A 27,983-nucleotide genomic window follows, 5' to 3' on the forward strand; every position below is an offset into this window, starting at 1 on the left:
ACTAGTTTACATGCCCACCTGTGGTGTAAAAGTGTTCCCTTTTCACCACATCCATGCCAACATCTATTATTTTTTCGTTATGGCCATTCTTGCAGGAGTATGGCCATTCTTGCAGGTGGTATCACGTTGTGGTTTTGATTTGCATTTCACTTGATTGACTATAGTATAGTGTAAACATTACTTTTTTATACACTAGGACACCAAAAAATTTGTGTGACTTGCCTTACTGTAATATTCACTTTATTGTGGTAGTCTGGAACAAAACACAGAATATCTCCAAGGTATGTCTATGTGGACTCTGTTTTTCCTTCTACATGCATACCTATGATGAAGCTTAATTTATAAATTATACATGGTAATAAAGTAACAACTAATAATAAAATAGAACTCCATTATAATACTGTAATAAAGGCTATATGAATGTATACTGTCTTTTTCTCTCAAAATATTATACTGCGTGCACCTATTTTTGGATCTTGGCTGACCACAGGAAACTGAAGCAGAGGAGAAAAACTGCAGATCTGAGTAGGGACAACTGTATAGTGTTAAAAAGCCTGCAGTTCATTATAGTTTCAGGATGATAGTCTCAAGAGTGAAACTAGGACATGTGCCAACCACTTAATTAAGCTTTTAAAATAATTAACTCCTATCGGAAACACACCTTCAATAAAATGAATTTACAGTTTCCTACTAAGCACAGACCTGAACACTGAAAATAAAACCTGGATTTTGGTAAAATTTCCCATCTCCATTCCATCATACATATCATTCATTCATTTATTCAATCTTTTATTTAACCTGAATGATCTCAGGCCTCACCAGCTTTGAATAAATATGAGGTTACATGAACTTTAACACTCAGCTTCCCATGACTCTTACTTCTAATTTGCATGATTGCAAAATCTCAGCTTGCTTAATGCTTCTGGAGTTTCCACAATTATTTCTGGGAATCCCCAAGAGAAGGTTTATATGAGTTTGCACAAATTCATTTATGTTTCTCTGCTCCAATATTTTGCTAAAGTGCTAGCAACACTTTGCTAAAGTGTATTTGATGCCCAAAATATGCTTTGGGGAGAAACTCTGCACCTGCTATGACTACCAGACTTTCTGTAAGAAGGAGACTGCTGGGTGCCTTTATCTCCCCTGAACTTGATGAGAACAGAGATTCTCGATGGGTCATCACTCTCAACCCTCTGAGACTATGGTAGCATAGGATGGTTACTTTGTACTTACCTCTGTATAATTCTACCATGAGGACCTCTGAATTAGCACTTCTTTCCCTAAGTCTTACAAGATTTTTATGATGATCCCTTTAGCTTCCCCCTGTTGTTGCTCTTTCTGTCTATGCTACTTCTACTTTTTAGACTGGGTCAGGGCAGGAAAATCTTATCTTCCATTTCTCTGTCTTATCTTTCCAGATATCAGTGCAAAAAAAAAAAATTTAAAAAAAAGAAAGAAAGAAAGAAAAAAAAAACGGTAAAAGAAACTGTTCTTTCTTTCTTTTTTCCATCCAAAGTAAAATTAAAAATGTTTATTAATAAACTGATTCCCCAGGCTGTCACTGATCTACTATTCTGTAAAGAACCAATCTGAGTCTCAGTTTTGCTCAGAACAAAAAGAGTTATTGAATAGCTACTATGAACTAGGCTTATATTGAGTGCTGGATCAGAAATTTTTTTAAAAACCATCTCAACCCCTGCCTTCAGTAAACTCTTGGTTTGAGAAAAGGCATTCAATGATAAAAATAACTAGTAACTTAAAAATGTAAATGTTATAATAAAAAGAATGAGGAATTGTTGAAAACATACATGGGGATTACTAATTTGGCTGGGTACAGCATTTTGAGAAAATATTTTTGGAGGAAGTGGCAGGTAAAATTTTGTTGGTATTTTGGGAGGGGTATGAAAAGGCTGACTTGAATCTCGGGAGGCAGAGAAAGAGATTAAGGGCATCCAGCAATACAATGAGTATTGCTTTACAATGAGTAAAGTCAAGACATTCTCAAATGCTCACAGACCTCTGAAAATAGAAGTTGTATGTGGCTGAGATGTTACATACATGAAAGAGAATTTTAAGAGTAGTTTGAGGGTAAGATTATGAAGGGATTTTGATTGTCAAACTGAGCTATGTGGACTTTATCCTGTTAGATGATGAGCAGCCATTAGAGGCTTTAAACAAGAATCTGACACATAATTGTGTCAAAGCAAATGAGGAGGCCAGGCCATTGGCCTAAGGTTATCTCTGTACTGGGAGCTCTTAAGTAAGCAAGCTGAAACTTAACTTGAAGACATTTCTTATAATTGACTTAAAAACAAAAGCAAACCAAACAAAAACAACTGAACTTCTGACAATCATAAACAGCCAACTAGCTGACTGATTCTATAACTGATCCTATAACTAGGGACCTTCCATAGAATCATACCAAAATAAAGGAAATGCCTAGCTGGTTCCAATCAGGTAATTTCTTTATGGCTGTGATCAGCCTATAAAGCTTGCTGCTCATGTTACTACTGGAGCAGAGCCTATAACATCCTTTCATGTTGGTGCTTTCTGATTCGTGGATTGTTCAAGTAAACTTTGTTAAATTTCTTTTGTCTAAAGTTCTTCTTTCAACAATTGTGTGTTAAGATATAACTCTGGGAGCATTTTGCAAAATGCGTTGGAAGAGGGAGAAAACGTTGGCATGAGGATGAGTTTGGATGCCTTTGAAATAATCCAGGCAATAGGTAAGAAGGGCCTGAATTAAGAATGTAAATGGGATAGAGAAAATTTGGAGATGTTTTGGAGTTTGAGTGTGGAAAGGATTGAGAGAGGAATCACTGTGGTTTTTAACATTTCCAACATAGGATATTAGGTGAAAGAGCCTATGATAGATCAATACAGAGGGATAAGTTTTACTCAGTTTTTAAAACTTCAAATAAACAATGTACCTGTTTTGTAGGTAGAATAATGTTCCCTCAAATATGTCCATGTCATACGCCCTAGAACCTGTGAATCTATGTTTCTTTACATGGTAGAAAAGTTTTTGCAATTGTTGTTAAATTAAGGAATTTGAGATGGAGAGATCACCCTGAATTACCCAGCTGAGTTCATTGTAATCACAAAGGTCCTTGTAATAGAGAGGCAAGAGAGTGAAAGGCAGAAAGAGATGTAATGACAGAAACAGGGTTAGAGTGATGTGCCTTGAAGATGGAGGCAAGGAATACAGGCAGCCCCTAGAAACTAGAAAAGGTTAAGGAAATAGATTTTTTTTCCCCAGAGCCAGGGATGCAGGGATGCAGCTCGGCAGCTATGTTGATTTTAGCCCATAAGAACCATTTTGAACTTCTGAATTTCCAGAGTTGTAAGGTAATACATTTGGGTTATTTTAAGGTACTGAGTTTCTGGTAATACAACCTGTTATCCTCAGATGATCTCTGTGCGTGTTAACTGGGAGAATATCAATGTTTTTTCCTGAGTGGAACAAAGATAAAACTCTCCATATGGTAACTATTTTTATTTATATGTCAGATAACTTTAAGAAGAGATGGGAGTGTTCCAGGTGGAGTGAATAGCTTCTGCAGAAGCCCACAATCTAAATGCCCAACAGGGAACATCTGTTTGGAACTCCCTTAGCTTGCTCTTAGCCAGTGCTGCTGACTTTCATCATGCCGGTTCACCAGCTCTATCAGCTTGGAGGAAGTGAAAGCCCTACTCCTGGCAATGGGTCACTTGAGCTTAGAGGGTAAATGTTTCTGGGTCATTTAGCCCACTGGGCTCTGCGTTTGGTTCCTGTGCCTTTCTCTGTAACCCTTGCCGTGATGATTCATTCTGGACTCCCTTCTCTTGCAATGTCTTATCAATACTGATTCTGTCACTTACGAAGCTGTGTTAACTTTGTCATACATACGTCTTTTTATCAGAGGCTCCGTTTCTCATCCATAAAATGGCAATAACAAAGCCAACCTCCCTGGGTCAGGATTTTTGGCCATTTGGCTTCTTGATGCACAGCAGTGACAAGTTTAAGGCACCCCAACCTGGGGTTACCCGTATTAAGGGCCAACTTCACCTACCCTTCCTGTCAGGGGGACTCAGTCTACTCGTCTTTTTTTTTTTTTTTTTTTTTTTTTAATTCCTCTTTTCCTTGCCCACAGGGCTTCATGTTTGTCTTGAGGATGAGACCCCTATTTCTTCTGGATTTATGGGTGGGAGGAGAGTGAGGGAGTGAAGTGAGAGTTTCTGCTAGAAGACTCTGGATATAGTTGATGTCTGGAAGACTTCCTAGGGGCACGTCATGTCATAAATGACAACTAAGATGTGTTGAAACAAAGGTCATTAGAATTCAAAGCCTACATATTAATATTTTCTTGTGTTTTAATTCACTTGTTGGTGGGTTCAACTTTTTTTTTGATACACTCTTTTTACTTTCCTTTTTACTACTTCTTCCTATTCCAGCGCCAACCACTGACTTGAAGATGTAAGCAGATGACTAATGTGGTTTACACAGAGTAGAAGAATTTCTTCTCCTCATTTCAAATTAATGACATGCTGACAATATATATCCTAAAGAATCTGAGCATTTTGATGTTGACATAGAGAAAAACCAGCCCAACTAACATCTGTTGAGTGCTTGGAATGTGCCAGACACTGTGCTATGTGTTTTATATCTATTCTAATTTAAAACTCATATCAAATTTAAGATGTTGGTGTTAATGTCTCAGTTTTACAGATGATTAACCTGTCTTCTGATGCTTAATGAGACTTGTGTGTTACCAATGTGCATATGGCTAGCAATGGAAAGTATTGATATTAGAATTAAAGTCTATTTAATTCCAGAGTCAATGCATATTTCTCTGCCCCCTAATCTCCACTCTAGAAACTAATCCATTCTGGGAATTCTTTCACAAGCTGTCATTTGGAGGATAGTGCAGAAATTGTACAATTTCAACTGAGAAGGTCTGAATGTATGCAGAATTTTGTTATAAACTAGGTGTGTGACTTTGGACAAGTTATTTTCTCATCTTGTTGAGTCTCATTACTACTGGTGGTATTACACATGTAATGGTAATGGTAAGGTGTTTCAAGTTTGGGTTCCAGCTCTGTAATGATTTAGCTGGATGGTTTGGGGAAAACCACTTTACCTGTATAGGCCTTAGTTTTTTCTTTGTTTATTTTACCTGTAAAATGAGAGGACTATGGAAGCCTTGTTCCTGTTAGGTTTGAAATTTTGTTATACTAAGGGTTTCAATTTCAATAATAATAGTTCCGCCCAGGCAGCTAGCGGGAACAATTCTAACAGTTCATTAATACAGAAACGATCTTCTTTGAACAATGAAATACTATCCTGGCCAGCCTGGGCTCCAGCCAGATATATTTACAGAGCATCCTTTAGACTGAAATAGAAATTTATTGCTCAACCATCTGTTACAATTAAGAAAAGATCTGAAAATGTTTTCTATGTGTTTGACTAATCATGTTTTAGGGCCCTGTGGGTACTTTACAAATTATATGCCTTCCCTTTTTCTTGGCATCATTAAAAATCTGGGATCTGTTTCCAAAACTTATCAGCTCTTGCTCTCTATTATTTTCTCTTTTTCTAAAGAAACTTGTTCAGAGCCCCAAATGGAATAGAGCAAGCAAATATGTCTCAATATAAAGTTAGCCTGTAAAGCAAATGAATTGTCTTTGGTGAGTGAGTGGTTTGGAAACAACTGAATGAATATTGCAACATAAGTATCTGTAATTTGTATTCATTGGACTATGACCTACCTGGTATCAGCCATGAGAAGACCTTAAGACCCAATTACTGAGCAGGGTCTCTTGTTTCCTGCTTAAGAAAATAGGGATACAATAGAATTAAAATAGCCCACTTGTGTGGCCAGTACTTGGAGAATACTGCAAGGGAAAGCTGTGGAACCCTCCCACCTCATTCTACCTTTGCACATCTTCTCAGTGCTCTCTTGTACTTTGCCTCTGTGTTTCATCTCATACTTGACTCAAGAACGTAAAAAGTAGGCTTTGGGAAAATGATATTTTCCCAAAAACTTGTGTTTCCTTTTAACTCTAAGAATCTTTCAGTTGTGTTCAACTACTTCATGTAAAGAAAAATAATTGTTAAGTAGTCTAGTTTCTGTAGTATTCTTTTTCAAAGTACTCAGCAGAATCCAGCTATTTCTTTCAAAGTACTTTTGTTTTGAAAGTACTTTTTTCTTAAAAAAAATTTATTTTTCTTTCAATAAATGTAGGGGTACAAGTCGTTTTGGTTATATGGATGAATTCTATAGTGGTGAAGTCTGAGCTTTTAGTGTAACTGTCACCCAAATAGTGTACATTGCATACAATATATAATTTTTCAAACCTAACCCCTGCCATCCTACCCACTTCTGAGTCTCCAATGTCCATTATACCATTTTGTATGCCCCTGCAAACCCATAGCTTAGCTTCCACTTATAACTGAGAACATGCAGTATTTGGTTTTCTATTCCTGAATTACTTCACTTGGATAATGGCCTCTAGTTTCATTCAGATTGCCGCAAAATACATTATTTCATTCTTTTTTATGGCTGAATTGTGTTCCATGGTATACTACTTCCATGGTATTCTATGTGTGTATACACACACCATATTTTTTTATCCATTCATCATCTGACGGGCATTTAGGTTAATTTTACATCTTTGCAATTGTGAATTGTGCTGTGATAGACATACAAGTGCACATGTCTTTTCTTTTGGGTAGATATCCAGTAGTGGGATTGCCAGAGTGAATGGGAGATCTACTTTTTAGATCTTTGAGAAATCTCCATACTGTTTGTCATAGAGGTCTTACTTATTTACATTCCTACCAACAGTGTATAAGCATTCCCTTCTCACCATATCCACGCCAACATTTATTGTTTTTGACTTTTTTTTTTTTTTGAGACTGTTTTTGACTTTTTAATAATGACTATTCTGTCTGGGGTAAGGTGGTGTCTCATTGTAATTTTAATTTGCATTTCCCTGATGATTAGTGATGTTGAGCATTTTTTTAAATTTTTTTTTTTTTTTTTTGCCATTTGTATATCTTCTTTTGAAAAGTGTCATTTGTTCACTTTCTAATAGGTTTTTTTTTTTTCCTTGCTGGTTTGTTTGAATTCCTTTTTGGATTCTGGATGTTGTCCTTCATCAAATGTATAGTTTGTGAATATTTTCTCCCATTCCGTATGCTGTCTATTTACTCTGTTGGTCATTTCTTTTGCTGTGTAGAAGTTTTTAGTTAATTAAGTCCCATTTATTTATTTTTGGTTTTCCTGCATTTGCTTTTGAGTCTTAGTTATAAATTATTTGCTGACACCAATGTCCAGAAGCGTTTTTCCTAGATTTTCTTCTAGAATTTTTATGGAGTGTGATCTTACATTTGAGTCTTTATTCTCGGGATCCAGTTTCATTCTTCTGCCTGTGGCTATCCAATTTTCCCAACATCATGTATTGAATAAGGTGTCCTTTTCCCTGTTAATGTTTTTGTCTGCCTTTATTGAAAATCAGTTGATTGTAGGTATGTGGTTTTATTTCTGGGTTCTCTATTCTGTTTCATTGGTCTATGTGTCTGCTTGTATATCAGCACCATATTCTTTTGGTTGCTATAGCCCTGTAGTATAATTTGAAGTCTGGTAAAGTGACAACTTCATATTTGTTCTTTTTGCTTATAATTCTTTTGGCTATTTAGGCTCTTTTTGGTTCCATATAAATTTTGTATTATTTTTTCTTAAATCTGGGAAAAATGGCATCGTCATTTTTTGATAGAAACTCCACCGAATCTGTAGATTGCTTTGGGCAGTATGGTCATTTTAGATATTGATTCTTCCAAATCATGAGAAGGGGATGTTTTTCCATTCATCTGTGCCATCTATGATTTATTTCATTAGTGTTTTCTAGTCCTCCTTGTAGAGATCTTTCCCCTCCTTGCTTAAGTATTGATATGGTTTGAATATATGTCCCCACCAAATCTCATGTGAATTGAAATTCTCCGTGCTGGATGTGGGGCCTGGTGGGAGGTGTTTGGGTCATGGGGGTGGATCCCTCTTGGCTTGATGCTGATATGGAGATAATGAATGAGTTGTGGAGAGATCTGGTTGTTTAGGTGTGTGGCATATTCCCTCCCACTCTCTCTCAGTCCTACTCTCACCATGTGATACCTTTTCTTCCCTTTTGCCTTCTGCCGTGATTGTACGCTTCCTGAGACCCTCATCAGAGGGTGAGCAGGAATTGGTGCCATGCTTACACAGCCTGCAGAACTAACCAACCCTCCTTTCTTTATACATTTCTCAGTCTCAGGTATTTCTTTATAGCAACACAAGAATGGACTACTACAAATATATTCCGAGGGATTTTTTTTCTTTTGCTAAATAAGATTGGCTTCTTGATTTGATCTGCAGCTTGGCTGTTACTGGTGTACTGGTGCTACTGATTGGCATATGTTGATTTTGTAGCCTGAGACTTGACTGAATTCGAATCTTTGTCAAAGCTAGGAGTCTTTTGGAGGAGTCTTTAGGGTTTTCTAGGTATAAGATCATATCAGTGGCAAACAGATAGTTTGACTTCTTCTCTTCCAATTTGGACGCCCTTTATTTCTTTCTCTTGCCTGATTTCTCTGGCTAGGACATCTATTACTACATAGAATAGATGTGGTAAATGCAGGTATCCTTGTTTTATTCCAGTTCTGAAGGGAGATGCTTTCAACTTTTGCCCATTTAGTATGATGTTGGATGTGGGTTTGTTATATATGACTTTTATTATTGTGAGGTATGTTTCTTATCTATGCCCAGTTTGTTGAGGGTTTTTATTGGGAAGGGATGCAGGATTTTACAAAATCTTTTTTTTTTTTTTTCATTTATTGAAATGATCAAATAGTTTTTTGTTTTTGAGACAGAGTTTTGCTCTTATTGCCCAGGCTGGAGTGCAGTGGCGCAATCTTGGCTCACTGTAACCTCTGCCTCCCAGGTTCAAGCTATTCTCCTGCCTCAGCCTCCTGAGTAGCTGGGATTACAGGTGCCTGCCACCATGCCTGGCTAACTTTTTGTATTTTTAGTAGAGACGGGGTTTCACCACGTTGGCCAGGCTGGTCTCGAACTCAGGTGGTCCACCTGCCTCGGCTTCCCAAAATGCTGGGATTACAGGTGTGAGCCACCATGCCCAGCCCATGGTTTTTATTTTTTATTCTGTTTATGTGATGAATCATTTATTGACTTGTGTACATGAAACTATTCTTGCATCCCTAGGATAAAACCCACTGGATCATGCAGAATTATCTTTCTGATATTCTGTTGTATTTGATTTACTAGTATTATGTTGAAGATTTTTGCATGTATATTCATAAGAGATATTTGTCTATTGTTTTCTTTTCTGGTTGTGTTCTGTCCTGGCTTTCATATCAGGGTATTACTCACATCACAGAATGAGATAGGGATGATTCCCTCCTCAATCATTTGGAATAGTTTCAGTATTATTAGTATCAGTTCCTCTTTCAATATCTAGAATTGTGTATGTAAATCCATCTGGCCCTGCATTTTTTTTTGTTGTTGTTGTTGGAGATTTTTTATTACTGATTCTATCTCATGCCACTTATCGGTCTGTTCAGGATTTCTATTTCATCCTGATTGGAGGTAGTGGGGGGTTGCATGTTTTCAGGGATTTGTCCATTTCCTGTAGATTTTCTAGTTTGCGTGCATATAGGTATTAATGGTAGTTTCAGATAGAAAGTACTTTTTTGAAAGTACTATTGTGAAAGTATTTTGCTGACAATATTTTTTGGGAAAATACTTTGAAAATACTGTTTGGAAAGTGCCCTTTTAGCTCAGACATCATATTAAGAACTCTCTTTTGTTCAACCACCAGAGTTCTGCATAGAGGGGAAAAGTGTACAATCTTTGTCCAGGTTTTTACTGTCTTCTCAACATTTTTAAGTGATCTTGTGTTTGCTTAAGAAAGCTAACCACTTTTGTGGCATCAGCTAGAACGTAATTCATTTTATCTTCACCTTCCTGCAAAGAAAGTAGTATATTGAGAAAAATGTGAGGACTTTTTTTTTTAATAATTAGAGAGCTAGACCTTCTCATAGAGCCAGCCATTGACAGGATACCATTAGGATAGATGCCAATACAGTTTCTTCAAGATACACCTTTATTTTTTTCAAAATATGAAGACAAAACATTAAATATATCTTGACTTATGTTGCCTTCAGCAACTTATTGCAGTAGCAAAATTTTTCTTGAATTTCTCTATCCTTTATAAATCTCAGAAATCTGATAGCATGACATTTATTGGTAAAATGTGTTTACTAATCAGTCTGCATAGACAAGCTTTTGCTTTTCAGTTAATTACACAAAACCTCTTAAATATTATGTGATATGTCATCACTAAATTAACTTACTCTATTTTTAAGACTAAAATCTTTTGAATTTTTCCAATTGCATCTTGTTTTAGTCACTAAATGCCATTATTTTTAGTTTCTTACCAACTTCACAACTTTTTTCTTCTAAGCAATCTGTTTTGTTATTCAGAAACTTGATTTTTGAGATTTTTGACTGTATGTGACTTTTCTTGACAAAATCTTCACTCTGTTTTGAAATTCCAATAGCTGTTTAAAATAGTCAGTACTCTTCCTTGTCAAATGGATGTAATTTGCAGTTAAGTGTCTTTTCAAGATTTCTCATGGCGTTGCAACATTTTAACTTGTCTGCCACAGACAACATGGAATGGGCGCAGCAACTTGGATTACTTGACCATGTGAAACCCAAGGATAAGTAGCTTTCCTTGTAAACACATAATTTTTTTGCTCTGTTGATACACGAGTGCAGAGAAATAACCCAGAAGATTGTAATTCTTCATCATTAACATTATGAGAATTGTTCATAAGCCTAAGTCTAAAATCTTTCTCTTTCTCAGCATGTCTTATCTTCAAAAATTGCCACATCAGATCATCAGAGTTGCTTGTAAAATATAAACATGAATAAAGTATAATACAAAAGGTTATAATAAATAACTAACTGAGAATATTGCAAAAATAGAACTTGATAATCATAAGGCAATTTACTTCTAACCCATACAATCCATGCAAGGCAACAATCCATGTTTTGCAATATTTATAACAACAGCAAAGCAACAATAGGACGGCTGAGTCACAGCACATAGAAACACCCTTTTTTATAATGAAAAATTATGTCTTACTGCCTATTGTATCAGAGGAGTTCTCCCCCAGTAAGTCAGTAGGAGGCATGCAAAGCCAAGAATGCAGGAAGGAATTAAAAGACTCAAGGAAATGGACATGCTGAAACAGATATATTATATGAAGCCAGAAAATTCATTAGGAATTAATGGGAACCTTCAGGAAAAACACCATTCAACAATGCCTTCAGGAATGCACTAGAGAGATGGGCATGATTATCCCTAAGGAGTACAGCAGTAGCTCTCCTCTGCATGTGGAAGTGCTAATTGTGGGAGAGGTGATCACAACCTTTGCTTATTAATAATAATGAGGATGACATATGTGACACAGCAAGGATATTTCAATTAATATAATGATTCACAAGTTCAGAGGGGCAGTGAGGAGGCTATTAATAGAATATAATAGCCCTAATGGTAATATAGATTAGGAGACAACAAGAGTGTTGCTTAATATATATAATTAAAAGAAGGTAAGTGTGCATGTGCAAGAGACTGGGTGGGTACCTTATTTTAAGTCATGCTCTTTTGCCAAGATTCTCCACTTGAGTCAGTTTCAGACCCAGAACCTTTTGACTAAAGACATAGTCAAATCCCTGGGAGGAAGGACCATGTAACACCATGGAAGGTACAGTTTGTAATGGTTTCCTCAGTCTTTCTTCAACTATGCCTGTAGCCATTTATTCACTTGACTGAGTTTCAGGGACAGAGTAATGTCCAGACACTTCGAAGGTTATTGGATGCAGGGCCTGAGTTGACATTGATACTTGGAGTCTCAAAATATTACCATGGCCACTGTTAGAAGAGAAGCCTATAGGGTTAAGGTTATAAATCTTGGCCAAAGTTGGGCTTATAGAAGGACTACTGGTTCTGTGAGTCCACCCAGTAATCACCTCCCAGTTTCTTCAATTCCTAATTAGAAATGACACACTTGGCAGTTAAAGGAACCCTCACCATAGATTCCTGGCCTGTAAAAACAGATTGCTTCCATCCCTCACCAAAAATATACAGAATCAAAAACAACATGGGATTCCAGGGGTGGAATTAGCTCCACTCTTAAGGTCTTAAGACCTTAAGGATGTAGGAGTGGTGGGCCCTATTACATTCCTGTATATATATATGGTCTATTGTGGGACTTTGTGATCATGTGAGTTAATACTCATTAATAAACTCCATATATATATGGAGCAAGCAAACTGAGGAGCAAGGAAGCCAGTTCAAGTTCCAAAGTTGAAGAACTTGGAGTCCAATGTTCAAGGGCAGGAAGCATTCAGCATGGGAGAAAGATGTAGGCTGGGATGCTAAGCCAGTCTAGCCTTTTCAGGTTTTTCTGCCTGCTTTATATTCTGGCCCCACAGCTGGCAACTGATTAGATGGTACCCACCCAGATTAAGGGTAGATTTGCCTTTCCCAGCCCACTGACTCAAATGTTAATCTCCTTTGGTAACACCCTCATAGACACACCCAGGATTAATACTTTGCATCCTTCAGTCCAATCAAGTTGACGCACGGTATTAACCATCACAATTACCATTAAATTAAAAAGTCTTGTCCCTATAGAAAATGTATATATTCTAGAGAATGACTTTATACTACTGCAAGCTTATTCAAGTAGTAGTCCTGATGTGGCTACTGTGACATACACAATATTTTTGCTGGAGTAGATTATCATGGCCTCAGGAACATGGTATGCAGCCACATACCAAATTCATTTGGCAAATAAATTATTTTCTATCATAACAAGTTTGTATTCACGTGCAACGAATAAGAAAATGCGTTCACAGATTTGCTACACAACTATATTTACTTTTCCGCTCTCTGTCATAATAGAAGAGATTTGGACTGTCTGGACATACTGCAAAATATCATATTGATTCATTATATTGATGACATTATGTTGACCATGACACAATATAGCCATATTCAAGCTTAGCAAGAAGTGGCTGGTATACTGGAGGCCTTGGTAAGACTTATATACTTCAGATAGAGGGAGATAGTATCACCCTACAATGATTCAGAGACCTGTTACTTTGGAAATGTTTGCATCCAGTGGTCTGGGTTGTTCTAGAACATCCTCTCTAAAGTTAAAATACATTTTTACCTCTTTCATTCCTTACTATTAAAAAGAAGCACAGTTCCTAGTAGGCCTCTTTGAATTCTGGTGGAAACACAATCCACACTGAGGAATAATGCTTCAGTTTATGTCTTAGCTCGTTTGGGCTGCTCTAACAAAATATTATAAACTGGTTGGCTTTAAACTACAGAAATTTATTTTTTCACAGCTCTGGAATCAAGGTAGTCCAAGATCAAGGAACTTGCAGGTTTGGTGTCTTGTGAGGGTTCATGCCCTGGTTCACAGATGGCACCTTCTCACTGTGTCATCACATAGTAGAGATTGGCTAGCTAGCTCTCTGGGGTCTGTTTTATGAAGGTACTAATACCATTTATAAGGCCTCCATCCTCATGACTCAGTTGCCTCCCCAAAGTCCCCACTTCATAACACTATCACCTTAAGGTTAGGATTTCAACAGAATGAATTTTTTGGGAAAGCATTCAGACCATAGCAATCCATATATGCAGTATCATGAAAGGCTTTTCACTCTGAATGGAGCTGGAGCAGAAAAGGGCTCTGCAGCATGGCTAGGCTATGGTAGAAGCAACTCTACCATTTGGGCCATGTGATCCAGAAGAACCTATAGTAATGGAGGTGTCAGCAGTGTGGGTTGGGGTTTTGACAAATTTCAGTGGGAAAATCATAACTCAGGGCCCTGGAGTTCTAGAATAAGGACATGCTCTATTTCACAGAGAATTATACACCTTTTAAGAAATAGCTTCTGGCAGGGCCCTGTAGACACGGAACCTTTGACCATGAAGCACCAAGTGACTGTGCATCCAGAACTATCCATTATTAGTTGGATACTGTAAGACCTACAAGGCCAATAAAGTCAAGGAGGCCCAGCAGCCGGCCAGTGTAGGATGAAAATGGCACAGATTCGGGATGTGCCATTGGCGGAAACAGAGGTTACCAGTAAGCTGCATGAGTTAGTCCAGACCATCATGCCATCCAACTCAACTACATCAGTGCTCTTCCCGCTGCTTATACCTGTGACCATACAGAATGTCAAATTTGCCTTATAGATAGGTCAGCTTGATTTGTTGGTATCATCTTAAAATGGGCAGTAGCTACAATACAGCCACAATCAGGAGTGGCCTTGAAATATAGTTAGGAGGAAGAATATTCCCGGTGGGCGAAGACTCAAGCTATTCTCCTCTGTGGAAGAAGTGCCCTTAGATAAGAATATAAACAGACATGTGAGCACTAGCCAATGAAGTGGCTCACTTTTCAGGATCCTGAAAGGAGAGGGATAGGAAGATCAGAGGCAAGGAAGTCTGGCAAAGAGATGTGTGGATGGACGTATGGAAACGAGCACCAAGTGTGCAAATTATTTAAACAGTGGGAGCAGGGAGGAATACCTGTAGAATCCAGATGATCTTCGTGGGTGCTTTTCTAGTATTCCCTTGCCTAATTGTGACTGTGGGTAGACAAATACAGCAACTCTAGCCCTAGAAAGATGCAGTTACTCCCGGAAGATGGGTTTGATCACACCATCTGTTAAGTCCCCGAGACAAGCAGATTGTGTCTATTTAGAATAGATAGTGGAGGAGGGAGCCCAACTGCTGAACTTTGTCCCACAATCATCTTCTTCCAAGTTTCAGGAGGAGAGGACAACTAGAACCTGAAGGATCTAGTTAACCTTTCCATAAACAAATGTTTATGGAAAAGTGGATTCATTGTATAGCAAAAGGTGTGGAATATGGAGGCCACAGAGGTGGCCTGCCCAGATCTCTCTTCAAGAAAAAACTTGATCTGCTGTTAGGACACCACACTGCAGTGTTTGAATCAAGGCCATGTTCTTCCCAGGCAGGCCCCTATGAATGACTGAGTACAGGTAATAGAGTCTGGGAATTTACATCCAGTGAGCTATTTTTGTGACAGTGCTCCTGGTTTGACCGCATGAAACTTTCACCAAACTGCACTATTATCTTAAAGTCTTTCTATTCGATTCTCCCTCTTCCCCTCTCTGATTATAGATGTCAAATCAGCATTCCAGTATAAAAGCTTTTCTTGCCTGTATCTGTTGTTTTTTTCCGTTTATCTTCCATAGGCATTTCCCCCAATAAATCTCCTCTACTACTAACTCTGTCTTGGCACCTGAACCAACACCAGACCTAACGAACAGTTTTGAGGAAGGCTGAAGAAGGTATTTTGGGAGGGAGAGGCTAATGTTGTCAGCCTGTTCGTCTCTCCTTGATGCAATCACACGCTCATTAGCTATCATCGGCTTCCCCTGTCTTAGGTCAGAAACCGAGAATGGACTCAACCAAGTAAACACAATGCTACATGGTGCTATCTAGAGCTAAAAGACATCCTACAACATCACAAATCAGGCTGCTTGGTGACTGTCCACCTCCACAAATGCTAGCATTCCACAGAGCACAAAGTTCCCCCAAACCAACTTCAATTCCTTTTCAGTAACAATCTCTCAGGGAACTGTAAGTGCCACCTTGTGGAACCCTAGGTTTCCAGAAAACCATGCTTGAGAAACTCTGTTGTCAAAGTTTCTTCTTTATCCTCCATCTCATGGACTAACTCATTATTTCTATGAATCCCTCTTCTCTTGTATAAGTTGCCACTCTTCCTTCCCCTCTTTTCTCTTTCAGGCCTAACCTTAAGTAGTTTCTGAGAGGGGCTACAAAAATAGCCATTCAAGTAAGGTTGTGAGATTTGAATTTTTATTTCTGTTTTAGAGTGGGTTGGAGAAGAGAAAATGATACCATGTTCTTCTAAGAAAAAAGAGAAAAAAATAGCCTACAAGATGAACGCTACAGTGTATAACCCTGTCATGTCTTTTTAGCAATGAACTTTGGAGCTCTGGAAACAGCCCTAAGTTACAACACTCAGTTTTAAAGTAAGCTTTTTTTTGTGACCCTGGCAACTCATCAACTCACTCCCCACCCGCTACCTTCATGGACTGTCCCAGTTTTTATACTTTCTTTCACTGGCTTATTTCCTGTTAGGTTGGTGCTATTTGATCCTACAGAAAAAAGAACCGTGACAATTTATTTGGCTGATTCTTCTATAATCCCAAATTCCTAGTTTTATTTGCTAATTTAATATAACTTGTGGCTCTAGTTTGTAGAGTTTTCCACTTGTTTTATGCCAATTTATAATTTTAAGCATTTTTTTTTTTTTTTTTTTTTTTTGCTGTAACATAACAAACTTTTCTATCAGTGGGTTGTGACAAAGCAAACAGCACATCCTGGCAAGTAAATGAGTGGATATTTGATGACAGCCCTAGATTCCAGGGGCAAAGTCTTATAGTTAGGTTAGCAGATTGTCAGTTCACAATTGTTTTTAACAAGTCTACACATTTTTGAAGTACTTCAACATATATTTATGTCAGAATGATGACCTTATTTATCTAAGTATCAAAGATCTGAGGTGGAGATGATTAAGTTAGTTTTCTGCTGTTTTTCTATTAATCTAGTGCATCACAGAATTAAGTGTTTTACAAAACATATTTTACATTAAATGTGATGATTCCTTTCAAATGAGAGTTAAAAAATTGTAACTCATTTTTGGTGAAAATATATCAAAACATTACATTTCACAGATTTTCTAAAATGTTCACACTTGAATTTTTTAAAATTATACTTTAAGTTCCAGGGTACCTGTATGTGTACAATGTGCAGGTTTGATACATGGGTATACATGTGTCATGTTGGTTTGCTGCACCCATCAACTCGTCATTTACATTAGGTATTTCTCCCAATGCCATCCCTCCCTCAGTCTCCCACCCCTCTGACAGGCCCCAGTGTGTAATGTTTCCCGCCCTGTGTCCATCACACTTGAATTTTAAAACATTTTTGTAAGATGACTTGGGGGTTGTTGTCAACTGTGGAAAAGACTTATTATTGTATATTATGTTTATTCTACTCAAGTGTCTACTGCCAAAGAGGAGCACTGTCACCTCAAATATATATATTATTTACCAGCAAAGCCTTTGCTTTGAATTTCTGGCATCTGTCATGCCCTGGTGGGCTAGGATAAACAACGTGAAAGAAACCTCACTTCCTACTTCCTGTTTTCTTCTATGGTTGAATCCTGAGGTTGGCAAAAGTAGCAAACCTTCTTCTGCTTGAACCACAGCCTTGTTTGAACTTCCTTTTTTACCTCCGGATGAGATTCCCTATGGAAATCTCAGTCCCTAGGAAAGTGAGATTTTCCACTTCTGAGATTTTTCTGGAAATCACAGTCCCTCATGGAAACACCACTTTAGACTCAATCTTTTAGTCCTGCAGGCAGGCAGGATTTTGTCTGAATCATAGGTTGAACTAACTAGGCTATACCTAGGGTTCTTTACATAAATGCATACATAAATAAAGAGCCTAGAAGGACTGTTTGTTTGCACTTACATTCTTTTCCTTTCATGCTATCTATCTGTTATACACACATGGGGTTTTCAAAATACAGGCATAACAGAGTTCCTTAGGCAGCCAGAACAGGATATTTGAGTGGGTTCAAGAATGGTTACAAGGACAGTCATGTAAATTTTTAGAACACCACAGAGGTGTTTATAACATCTTTAGTCTTTCTGTCACCCCAGTGGAGAATCGCTCATGCATGGGCATTTAAAGCATGCTCTGTTGCAAATTACTCCATTGAAAATACCATAGTTTCACATTTAGAAGACCTGGGGTCTTGTCCTGATTTTGTTGTTCATTAGCTTTATGACCATGCTAATTATTTCCCATTTATCATTCTCAAGTTTCTTACCTATAAATAGAGACATTAATGTTTAACAACTGAGTTTTGTGGAAGATGATATGATATGATGTATGTGAAACTTTCAACAGTATAAATTGATATAGGAATTTATAGGACAGGAAGCAGCAGGAAACAGAGATGGTCACTTTGTGTAACCATCTTTCTAGAGCCTTCCTAAAAGATATGAAATTGCTAAACTGTCCAAAGCCTGAGATAGTCCTTGGGACTCATTTTACTGGGGTGTTGGGTTACTATATGTAAAACATAGAGTCTCAAATTCCACTTCTTTTCTCGTACTCCTTAAATCGATTTGGTAAGTGTACCTGGCAAGGCTTACCTCAGCTGGCACAGCAGTCATCTGACTCTCTGTGTTCTGACAGCAATTAAAGTAGGTAAAGTGAGTCCCTTCTGCATCCATAGTGGTGGGCATTTTGTATTCAGAGAAACAGATCAAGGGAAGTTCCATACATTTTTCAAAGCCTAAACCTTTCCCATTAGCGGAGCTAACTGAAGAATCCCTGAATTTTTAAGAATTTGTAAGAATCAGTAATTACCTAGTGGTTAATAAGCTTATTCTTCATTACCTATTCTGCTATAGTTGCTTTTATATTTAGCCTTTTCAGCAGAATAACCCTGAAGGAAGGCAGAATGATAATAATGTTCTAGCACCAAAATCATATCCCAAACTTCTAACACTAGGCAGGAAAGAAAAAATCTATTGCTCATGTGCTCTTGAAGATCAACTTGTGGTAGGGGAGATAAATGCCTAAACAAATAGTTATCACATCACTAAAGTAGAGTAATATGGCTATGCAAACTGTATTTAGCTACAATCAGGACTAGAAAGCTCAGGAAAAATTTCAGAATAGTGTGATGCTCAAGTTGAATCTTAAAGGATAAGCAAGAGTTAGCTTGTCGGGGGAGATAATTAGAAGTTGTTCTAGGTAGAAGGGGCAGCATGAGAAAATGCATTGGGTTGTAGGAATATAAACTGTAAGTTATTTGGAATTGTTGGAGCATGCAGTGCAAGGTAGGGAGTAATGAGAGATGCAGTTGGAACACAAGGCGGGGGATTTATAATGAAGAGTTTATGCCACATTAGGAGCTTGAATTTTATCCTGTAGCCAAAAGGAACTGTTCAAGGGTTATCAGCAGATACTGTGCATAGCCATACTTGAGGTTTTGAAAACAAATTTTGGCAGCAGTGCCCTTGGTACATTTGAGAATAATGTGACTAGAAACCAGTTAGGAGCCTCTTACAGTATAATTTAGGTCAGAAATAGAATTTGAGAATACATTACACATATAAAATTTTTTAAAACAGAGGCTCCCTTTTTTGCCATGTTATATATGTACTGTGTGTACATGGAGTTGTTTTCAAAACAGAGGCATATCTGATTCCTTGGGAAGCTAGATCAGGATATCTTGGTGGGCTCAAGAATGGCTACAGGGACAGCTGTATAGATTTTGGGAACCCTGCAGAAGTATGTCTAATACATACAATCATTCTGTTGCCCACTTGAAAATCATTTTTTCCATGAGCACTTGAAATATGCTTGGTTGCAAACTGCTAGGTTGAAGATTTCATAGCATTTTACAGCAAAATTATATCTCACTGTTATTGACATCTTGGAATATGATGAGTTTTTTATTATGAAGATAAATAATGGTTTACTTTTTTCTATTAGAGAAAATGAACTGAAACCTTCAGAACAATATTAGCATGATCTTTGTTCACAAGTCTCTTTGCAGTGAATTCTTCAATTAAATGATTAATAATTTCCATTGCTAGTCATCCAAGAGACATCATACTTGACTACACTTTTAGCATGATAAAATCATTACTTATGACTAGGGCTTTCTCCTTCACCAAATAAAATGTATAATGTTTACTTAGTTGTACTCTAGCATGTAGGTAAATTCACAGAGTATGCCAAGGTAAGTGAGAAAGTCGAGTGGCTACTGTTTTCAAAGTGTCCTTCTGAGAGAGCCTGATATTTCTTGAGATGTGACATTTCACATTCTGCTTATAAGTGATAACTTAAGCTGCCTTGGTACTTTTCTATGTGTGCTTGTATCATACAACCTGAAAAAAAAAAACTGAATCTGATTGTACAAAGAAAAACACAACTGCCATATCTTTAGGACAGATGGATATTAAACACTATTTTCAGAAATGTAAAACACAATACTAGTCTGATCTGGAATCAACTTCTATCTAGCTTTATTATTTCTTGGTAATGTGACCAAGGGCAAATACATAGCTGCTAAGGACCTTGGTTTCCTACTGCAAACTGAGTAATAAAATCTATCTCATATATTTCTATCTCTCCATATATTTATATTTCAGAAATGAGGAGTTATACAATAATCAAAATAAATAAACTATATATTATGGTAGTAATAAGTCCTATACAAATAAAAATAAAACAGGAAAAATAGATATTTATTATTGCTTAGAAACTATCCTGAAACTTAGTAGCTTAGAATAAAACATATTTATTATCTCCCAGTTTCTGTGAGTTAGGAATACAATCATGACTTAGCTGGGTGGTTCTGGCTCAGGGTCTTTCATGAGATGTCAATAAAGATATTGATTAGTACTACAGTCATCTGAAGGCTTGTTTGGAGCTGGAGGATCCTCTTCTAAGTTGGTTCACTCATGTGGCTATTGTCCGGACGCCCAAGTTTCTCATCACATGGACTGCTCTATGGAACTTTTTTGAGTGTTCTTACAACAGAGCAGTTGGCATTTCCCCAAATAAGTGATCCAAGAGAGCACAAAGCCAATCCTTTGTCTGGCCAATTTGACTTCTTAACCCAAGCTTTACCCTTGAAGACTATCTTTCAGGTATTTTTTGCCTCCAGGCACATATAAGTCTATACTTATACCAGTCAATTTCATTCCTAGCTCTGTATCCCAGAACTCCAGATTAGATTTGGGATGCTAGGTGACAGCTTTTCCAAGAGGAGTTTATCAATACTGTACTGCATATAATTATCAATAGATTAAATGCCGATGGTATGATACATTTAATATCAATGACAAAGACGATTCATTGTTAAAAGTACACAATTCAAATTAAAATAATTTTCCATTTTTAATGCATTGAATTTTGGGATGGATGGAGTGAGAAGGATACTTTCATATTAAGAGGAAACATTAAGGGCCATAAAACTTGCAGAAAAGTTTTCAGGCTGCTACTTGAGCCATTGGAGATGTGAAAGAATGACCAGAGCTGTTGATATTTCCTGGATAATATTCTAGTTTCTTATGTTTTGTGTGTTCACTTATGCAGAGTGTTTCTTGGTCTTTCTTTCTTTCCAATGGGAAAGAGCATCTCCTAAAAGAAGATATAACTATCCAGAGAAACTGTGAAGGGGAATTCAAAGGAAGGGTAAACTCTGAGTTTACAGTGTGGCATCTTGCCATTTTGTATATTGACTAAACACTATAAGGCTTATGTCAATATCCTGTAAAGGATGAGTGTCACAGGAGGCATGAAAAATAAAGCTGAAAGAAATTTGTATAATATCTATAAAAGTACTTCTAACCCTGAGAGAAAGCATTAATATAAAAGAGGGGGGCTGTGTATTGTCTCTATTTTTGCATAAGTATGCAGAAGAATTCATGAACTCTGTGAATGCAAAAGTTAATGAACACCATGAAAAGAATAAAAAAGGTACATAAGAAATGAAAATGCAAACATCCAAGTTTGGGATGCTATCACACATTAATCAGAAATGCAAAAATAAATTGACAATACTATGTGTTGGCAAGGACACACTGGGAACTCTCATTCACTACTGGTGGGTGTGTAAATTAGTACAAACTGTTTGAAAACAGTTTTAACTTGTCCTTTCAAACTATACTACAAGGCTACAGTAACCAAAACAAAATGGTACTGGTACCAAAACATACATACAGACCAATGGGGCAGAACAGAAACCTCAGACATAACACCACACATCTACAACCATCTGATCTTTGACAAACCTGACAAAAACAAGTAATGAGGGAAGGATCTCCTATTCAGTAACTGGTGCTGGGAAAACTGGCTAGTTATATGCAGAAAACTGAAACTGGACCCCTTCCTTACACCTTATATAAAAATTAATTCACGATGCATTAAAGACTTAAATAAAATAAATAAATAAATAAATAAATAAATAAATAAATATAAACTTAAAACCTCAAATCATAAAAAAACTCTAGAAGAAAACCTAGGCAGTACCATTCAGGACGTAGGCATGGGCAAAGACTTCATGACAAAGACTTCAAAAGCAATTGCAACAAAAGGTCAAATTAACAAATGGGGTCTAATTACACTAAAGAGCTTCTCTGCAGAGCAAAAGAAACTATCATCAGAGTGAACAGGCAACCTACAGAATGGGAGAAAATTTTTGCAATCTACTCATCTGATAAAAGTCTAATATCCAGAATTTACAAGGAACTTAAACATATTTACAAGAAAAAAACAACCCCATCAAAAAGTAGGCAAAGGATATGAACAGACACTTCTCAAAAGAAGACATTTATGCAGTCAACAAACATACGAAAAAAGCTCAACATCACTGATCATCAGAGAAACGCAAATCAAAACCACAATGAGATACCATCTCATACCAGTCAGAATGGCAATTATTAAAAAGTCAGGAAACAATAGATGCTGGCAAGGTTGTGGAGACATAGGAATGCTTTTACACTGTTGGTGGAAATGTAAATTAGTTCAACCATTGTGGGAAACAGCATAGTGATTCCTCAAGGATCTAGAACCAGAAATAGCATTTGTTCCAGCAATCCTATTATTGGGAATATACCCAAAGGAATATAAGTCATTCTACACATGCACACGTATGTTTATTGCAGCACTATTTACAATAGCAAAGACATGGAACCAACCCAAGCATCCATCAATGGTAGACTAGATGAAGAAAATGTGGTACATATACACCATGGAGCCATAAAAAGGAATGAGATCATGTCCTTTGCGGGGACATGGATGAAGCTGGAAACCATCATCCTCAGCAACAAACACAGGAACAGAAAACCAATCACTGCATGTTCTCACTCAAAAGTGGGAGTTGAATATTGAGAATACATGGACACAGAGAGGGGAACAACACACAGCGGGGCCTGTTGGGGGATTGGGGGTGAGGGGAGGGAACTTAGAGGACGGGACACTAGGTGCAGCAAACCACCATGGCGCACGTATACCTATGTAACAAGCGTGCACATTCTGCACCTGGTTTTTTTTTTTTTTTCTTTTAGAATAAAGACAAAAAAAAAAATACCCAGTTTTAACTTGTCTAATCAAATTGAACATATTCATAATCTTATAGAGGAACATGCTCCCAGAGATTCTACTCCAGGAAACTGGAGAACCTCTGAGCTATAGTGCATGTACAAGGATGTCCACAACATTATTCTTCATAATATCCAAATGTCCTTTATAACAGAATAGACAAGTATATTGTGATATATTCATACATTGAATACTTTAAAGCAGTGGAAAGTGAGTCAACTACAGCTATGTAAAACAACACAGATGAGTCTCACAAACATTTGGGTTGCAAAAAGCAAAACATGGCCATGCACAGTAGCTTACACCTGTAATCCCAACACTTTGGGCGGCCAGTGTGGGAGTACTGCTTGAGTCCAGGAGTTTGAGATGAACCTGGGCAATATAGTGAGAACTTGTCTCCACTTAAAAAGAAAAATATATTAGCCAGTCATGGTGGTGTGTGCCTGTAGTCTCAGCTACTCAGGAAGCTGAGATGGGAGAATTGCTTGAGCCTGGGAGATGGAGGCTGCAATGAACTATGATGTTGTCACTATATTACTGCCTGTGTGACAGAGAAAGACTGTCTTTAAAAAAAAAAAAAAAAAAGCACAAATCCATTTGTAGTTAGTTCAAAAACAGACAAAAGATTTACACTTTTAGAGCTGCAATCAGAGTTGGTAGAACTTTAAGGAAAAATCAAGGCTATGTCTATCAACAAAATCACAATGAAAATTACCTGTAATATTTGAGTCAGGGATTGAGGATTATAATCAGGAATGGGCACATGGAGGTGTTCTAGGAAGGTAGTAATTTTATAATTCTTAATTTGGGTGGTGATTAGACAGGTGTATGCTTGATAATTTTTATTCTACATGTGTTTACTCATCTATATGTACTTTATATGCTATAAAAGAGCAAAAAGATTATGTGGTCATAGTAGGTCATTTGGATGTCAGTGACATACAAGAGGGAGATGGAACAGAAGGAGTAAAGAAGATGATTATCTTCAAACAAAGAAGAAATTATGTGTGTGTATTAGTTCATTTTCACACTGCTATAAAGATATTACCTGAGACTGGGTAATTTATAAAGAAATAAAGTTAAAGCGACTCATACTTCCACATGGCTGGGGAGGCCTCAGGAAACTTACAGTCATGGCAGAATGTGAAGGGAAAGCAAGGCACATATTACATGGCAGGAGGTGAGAGAGGGGCAGGTGGCGGGGACTGACAAACACTTTTAAAGCATCAGGTCTTCCGAGAACTCACTCACTATCATGAGAACAGCATGGAGGAGACCATCCCCATGATCTAGTCGCCCTCCCACCAGGTCCTTCCCTCGACACGTAAGGAATACAATTCAGATTAGAATTTGAGATGAGATTTGGGCGTGACACAGCAACCATATCAGTGTGTGTGTGTGTGAGAAATGATACCACTTTAAGAGTCAAATTTGAGAATGGGACTGTTTTGGTATTTTTTAAGGGGAATGTTTATTCCATTCTTCTGATGTTTTCTTCCATGTGGAGGGACATCCATTAGGGTGCCAACCCTAATAAGTATGTACTCTCCATTACTCTTCCCCTGGACAATTAGAAGGGTAGAGAGGAAAATGACATACTTTTCTGATGAGTTTTGAAGAAAAATGAAGACATTAATAGGTCAGACACTCTCTCTTTTTTTCTGTAGTTAGTGAGCTAATTTCAGGGAATATACATTAATTTTTGCTCTTTTAGATAGAGGTACCCATGTCTGAGGTTTGCTCCAGTCTACTGTTAACTATAAATGGGTGGGTGAGTCTTTCATTCAGGAGTTATAAATAAGGAGGCTTACTTACTCATAAAGAAAGCTACATTCTCAAATTTCTGCTTTGCTAGTAATAACATCAGTGATTTGATATTTATCTGCTGATTTCTAAACTTATTTTTTGGTTAATTCAAAACCTAAGTAGAGAAAAACCCTTGTTTCTACCATACACATCTCTCCCAATGATGGTCTTGGGTTAGATAGCCATGTCGATTCATTTTGATGAGGACTATATTCAGCTCCTAACTTGTTTTGCTCTAGTATTTGAATGGCATTATGGTTCTCCCTGTGGCTTAGATGTTTAAGTGTAATTTCATCCTCCTTCTTGTTCTTCAGATCAGGACTAAAGTAGGACTGTATGCTGCAGCCAACCATACAGTTATGGACACATTTTGGAAGTAGGCCTTCAAGATTTCATAGTAGCAATGACAAAGGTGAAAAACAAAAGCAAAGTTAATTCCAGGATGTGTTCATGGGAAAAACAATGTAGAAGTAAGGAACAGTAATGCAAAAAAACTTGAAACAATGTCACAAATTCAGAAACTGTTATATCAGCTTCTAATGAACACCATCATTATGACAGGCCTTTACTATAATACAACAGAACAAGATTAGAGCTCACATGTCTTTAATTGCAATGAACCAAAGGGCATATTGTAACTATTATGTAAGTACAGGCCAGGATAAAGAGAGCATGCATTATGCAATGAACACTCTAACAGCCCCAATAAAATAATTATTGTTTATAATAAAATGTTATTAGTAGTAATATTTGTAAGTGCTCTATGAATAGGTAGCTGTTATTGTGAACTCTTAAGAGTACTGATGGTGTCAGGAATCAAAGTGAGAAACAGAAGAGGATTATGAAAACCCAAAGAAAGAGCTAAGATCTATTTGATTCCATATAGCTATACCTTCCTTACTATTTCATTTTACCTCTAGGCTGCTTAAGTCTTTCATGTCTGCTTAGCTACTGAAGGAATTTGTGGCCTGCAGGGCCAGTAAAGATAGTTCCCTCACATAGTTTGACCTATGACATTACTCTTTAAGAAACAGACAATGGTAGTAAAAATAGATATAGAGAAAAAGAGGAGTTTTTCTGTAATTGTGAAACAAAGATGCACCTGAGGCTTAGTGGTGGCTCTCAACTCTCCTTCGAGATCAAGATCACATTCCAAATTCAGAAAGAAGGGAAGCACATCCACCGTGGAATTTGGGATGTCACCAGAAAAAAGATGACAGTCTTTCACAAGGCTTCACAAGGCATTATTTATCTTGGTGAATTTGTCAAGGTCCAGGGTATGATCTTCAGCCTTGCAATCTCAGAAACCTGAATTTTCTTTTCGATACAAGTAGAATCACAGTAACTAAATTCACCAAACTGATGTATGAAACCAGAATGCTAATATATTAACTTAAAAAGGAAAATAAAACTTTTGCATAAGTTTGCATTTTTATATTGGTATTTCTAGAATATGCCCGTCAAGCAGGCAAGTCAAAGTCTGAGGAATGCTTGGTAAGCACAGAAGCAGAACAAACCCATCATCGTCTCTCGCTTCCACGTTTTCAGTAAACTTTAAATCTAGGCTCATATATACTCTCTCCTCCTTCTTAATCCATTCCCAGAATGAAAGCAGAGTGATATTTTTTTCAAAAATGCAAAACTGCACAGTTTTGTTGCCATGTAAAACTCTTCAGTTATTTGCCATTGCAGGCAGAAAACCTAAACTCTTTATACTGCCTGAAAATCTCCACATGTTATGACTGCGTTTACCCTGGGAGGATTTAATATGAGATGCCTGAGTTTCATAGCAATACTTTCAGATATAAAAATATGATTTTTAAAATTCCTGTCAGTAAGATATTTTTGTTGTCACTCTGAAACTATCCAGCTGATATTTCCCCTTTCCTTGTAGAAAACATTGTTTTCATAATTTCCTTTTAATAATACAGGATTATTTTTGGTAGAACAACTTATAAAAATCAACTGGGAACTAAAGACAAAAACCACGATCATCTCAATAAATGCAGAAAGGGCCTTCAATAAAATTCAACGCCCCTTCATGTTAAAAACTCTCAATAAAGTACGTATTGAAGGAACATACCTCATAATAATAAGACCCATCTATGACAAACCGACAGTCAACATTATACTGAATGGGCAAAAGCTGGGAGCATTCTCCTTAAAAACCTGCACAAGACAAGGGTGCCCTCTCTCATCACTCCTATTCAACATAGCATTGGAAGTTCTAGCCAGAGCAATCAAGCAAGTGAAAGAAATAAAGGGCACGGAAGTAGGAAGAAAGGAAGTCAAATTCTCTGTTTGCAGATAAGATAATTCTATAACTAGAAAACCCCACAGTCTCAACCCAAAAGCTTCTTCAGCTAATCAACAACTTCAGCAAAGTTTCAGGATAAAAGTTAATGTACAGAAATCACTCACACTCCTATACACCAACAACAGCCAAGCCAAGAGCCAAATCAGAAAGGCAATGCCATTCACAGTTGCCTATGAATACAACTAACCTGGGAAGCAAAAGATCTCTACAATGAGAATTACAAAACACTGCTCAAAGAAATCAGAGAACACACATACAAGTTGAAAAACATCCCATGCTCATGGATATGAAGCATCAATATCATTAAAATGACCATACTGCCCAAAGCAATTTACAGATTCAATGCTATTCCTATCAAACTACCAATGACATTCTTCACAGAACTAGAATAATCTACTTAAAAATTCATATGCAATCAAAAAAGACAATCCTAAGCAAAAAGAACTAAGCTAGAGACATCATGTTACCCAACTTCAAACTATACTACAGGACTACAGTAACCAAAACAGCATGATCCTGGTACAAAAACAGGCACATAGACCATTGAAAC

Source organism: Theropithecus gelada, chromosome 15 (genome assembly GCF_003255815.1).
Source record: "Theropithecus gelada isolate Dixy chromosome 15, Tgel_1.0, whole genome shotgun sequence".
NCBI classification, from domain to species: Eukaryota; Metazoa; Chordata; class Mammalia; order Primates; family Cercopithecidae; genus Theropithecus; species Theropithecus gelada.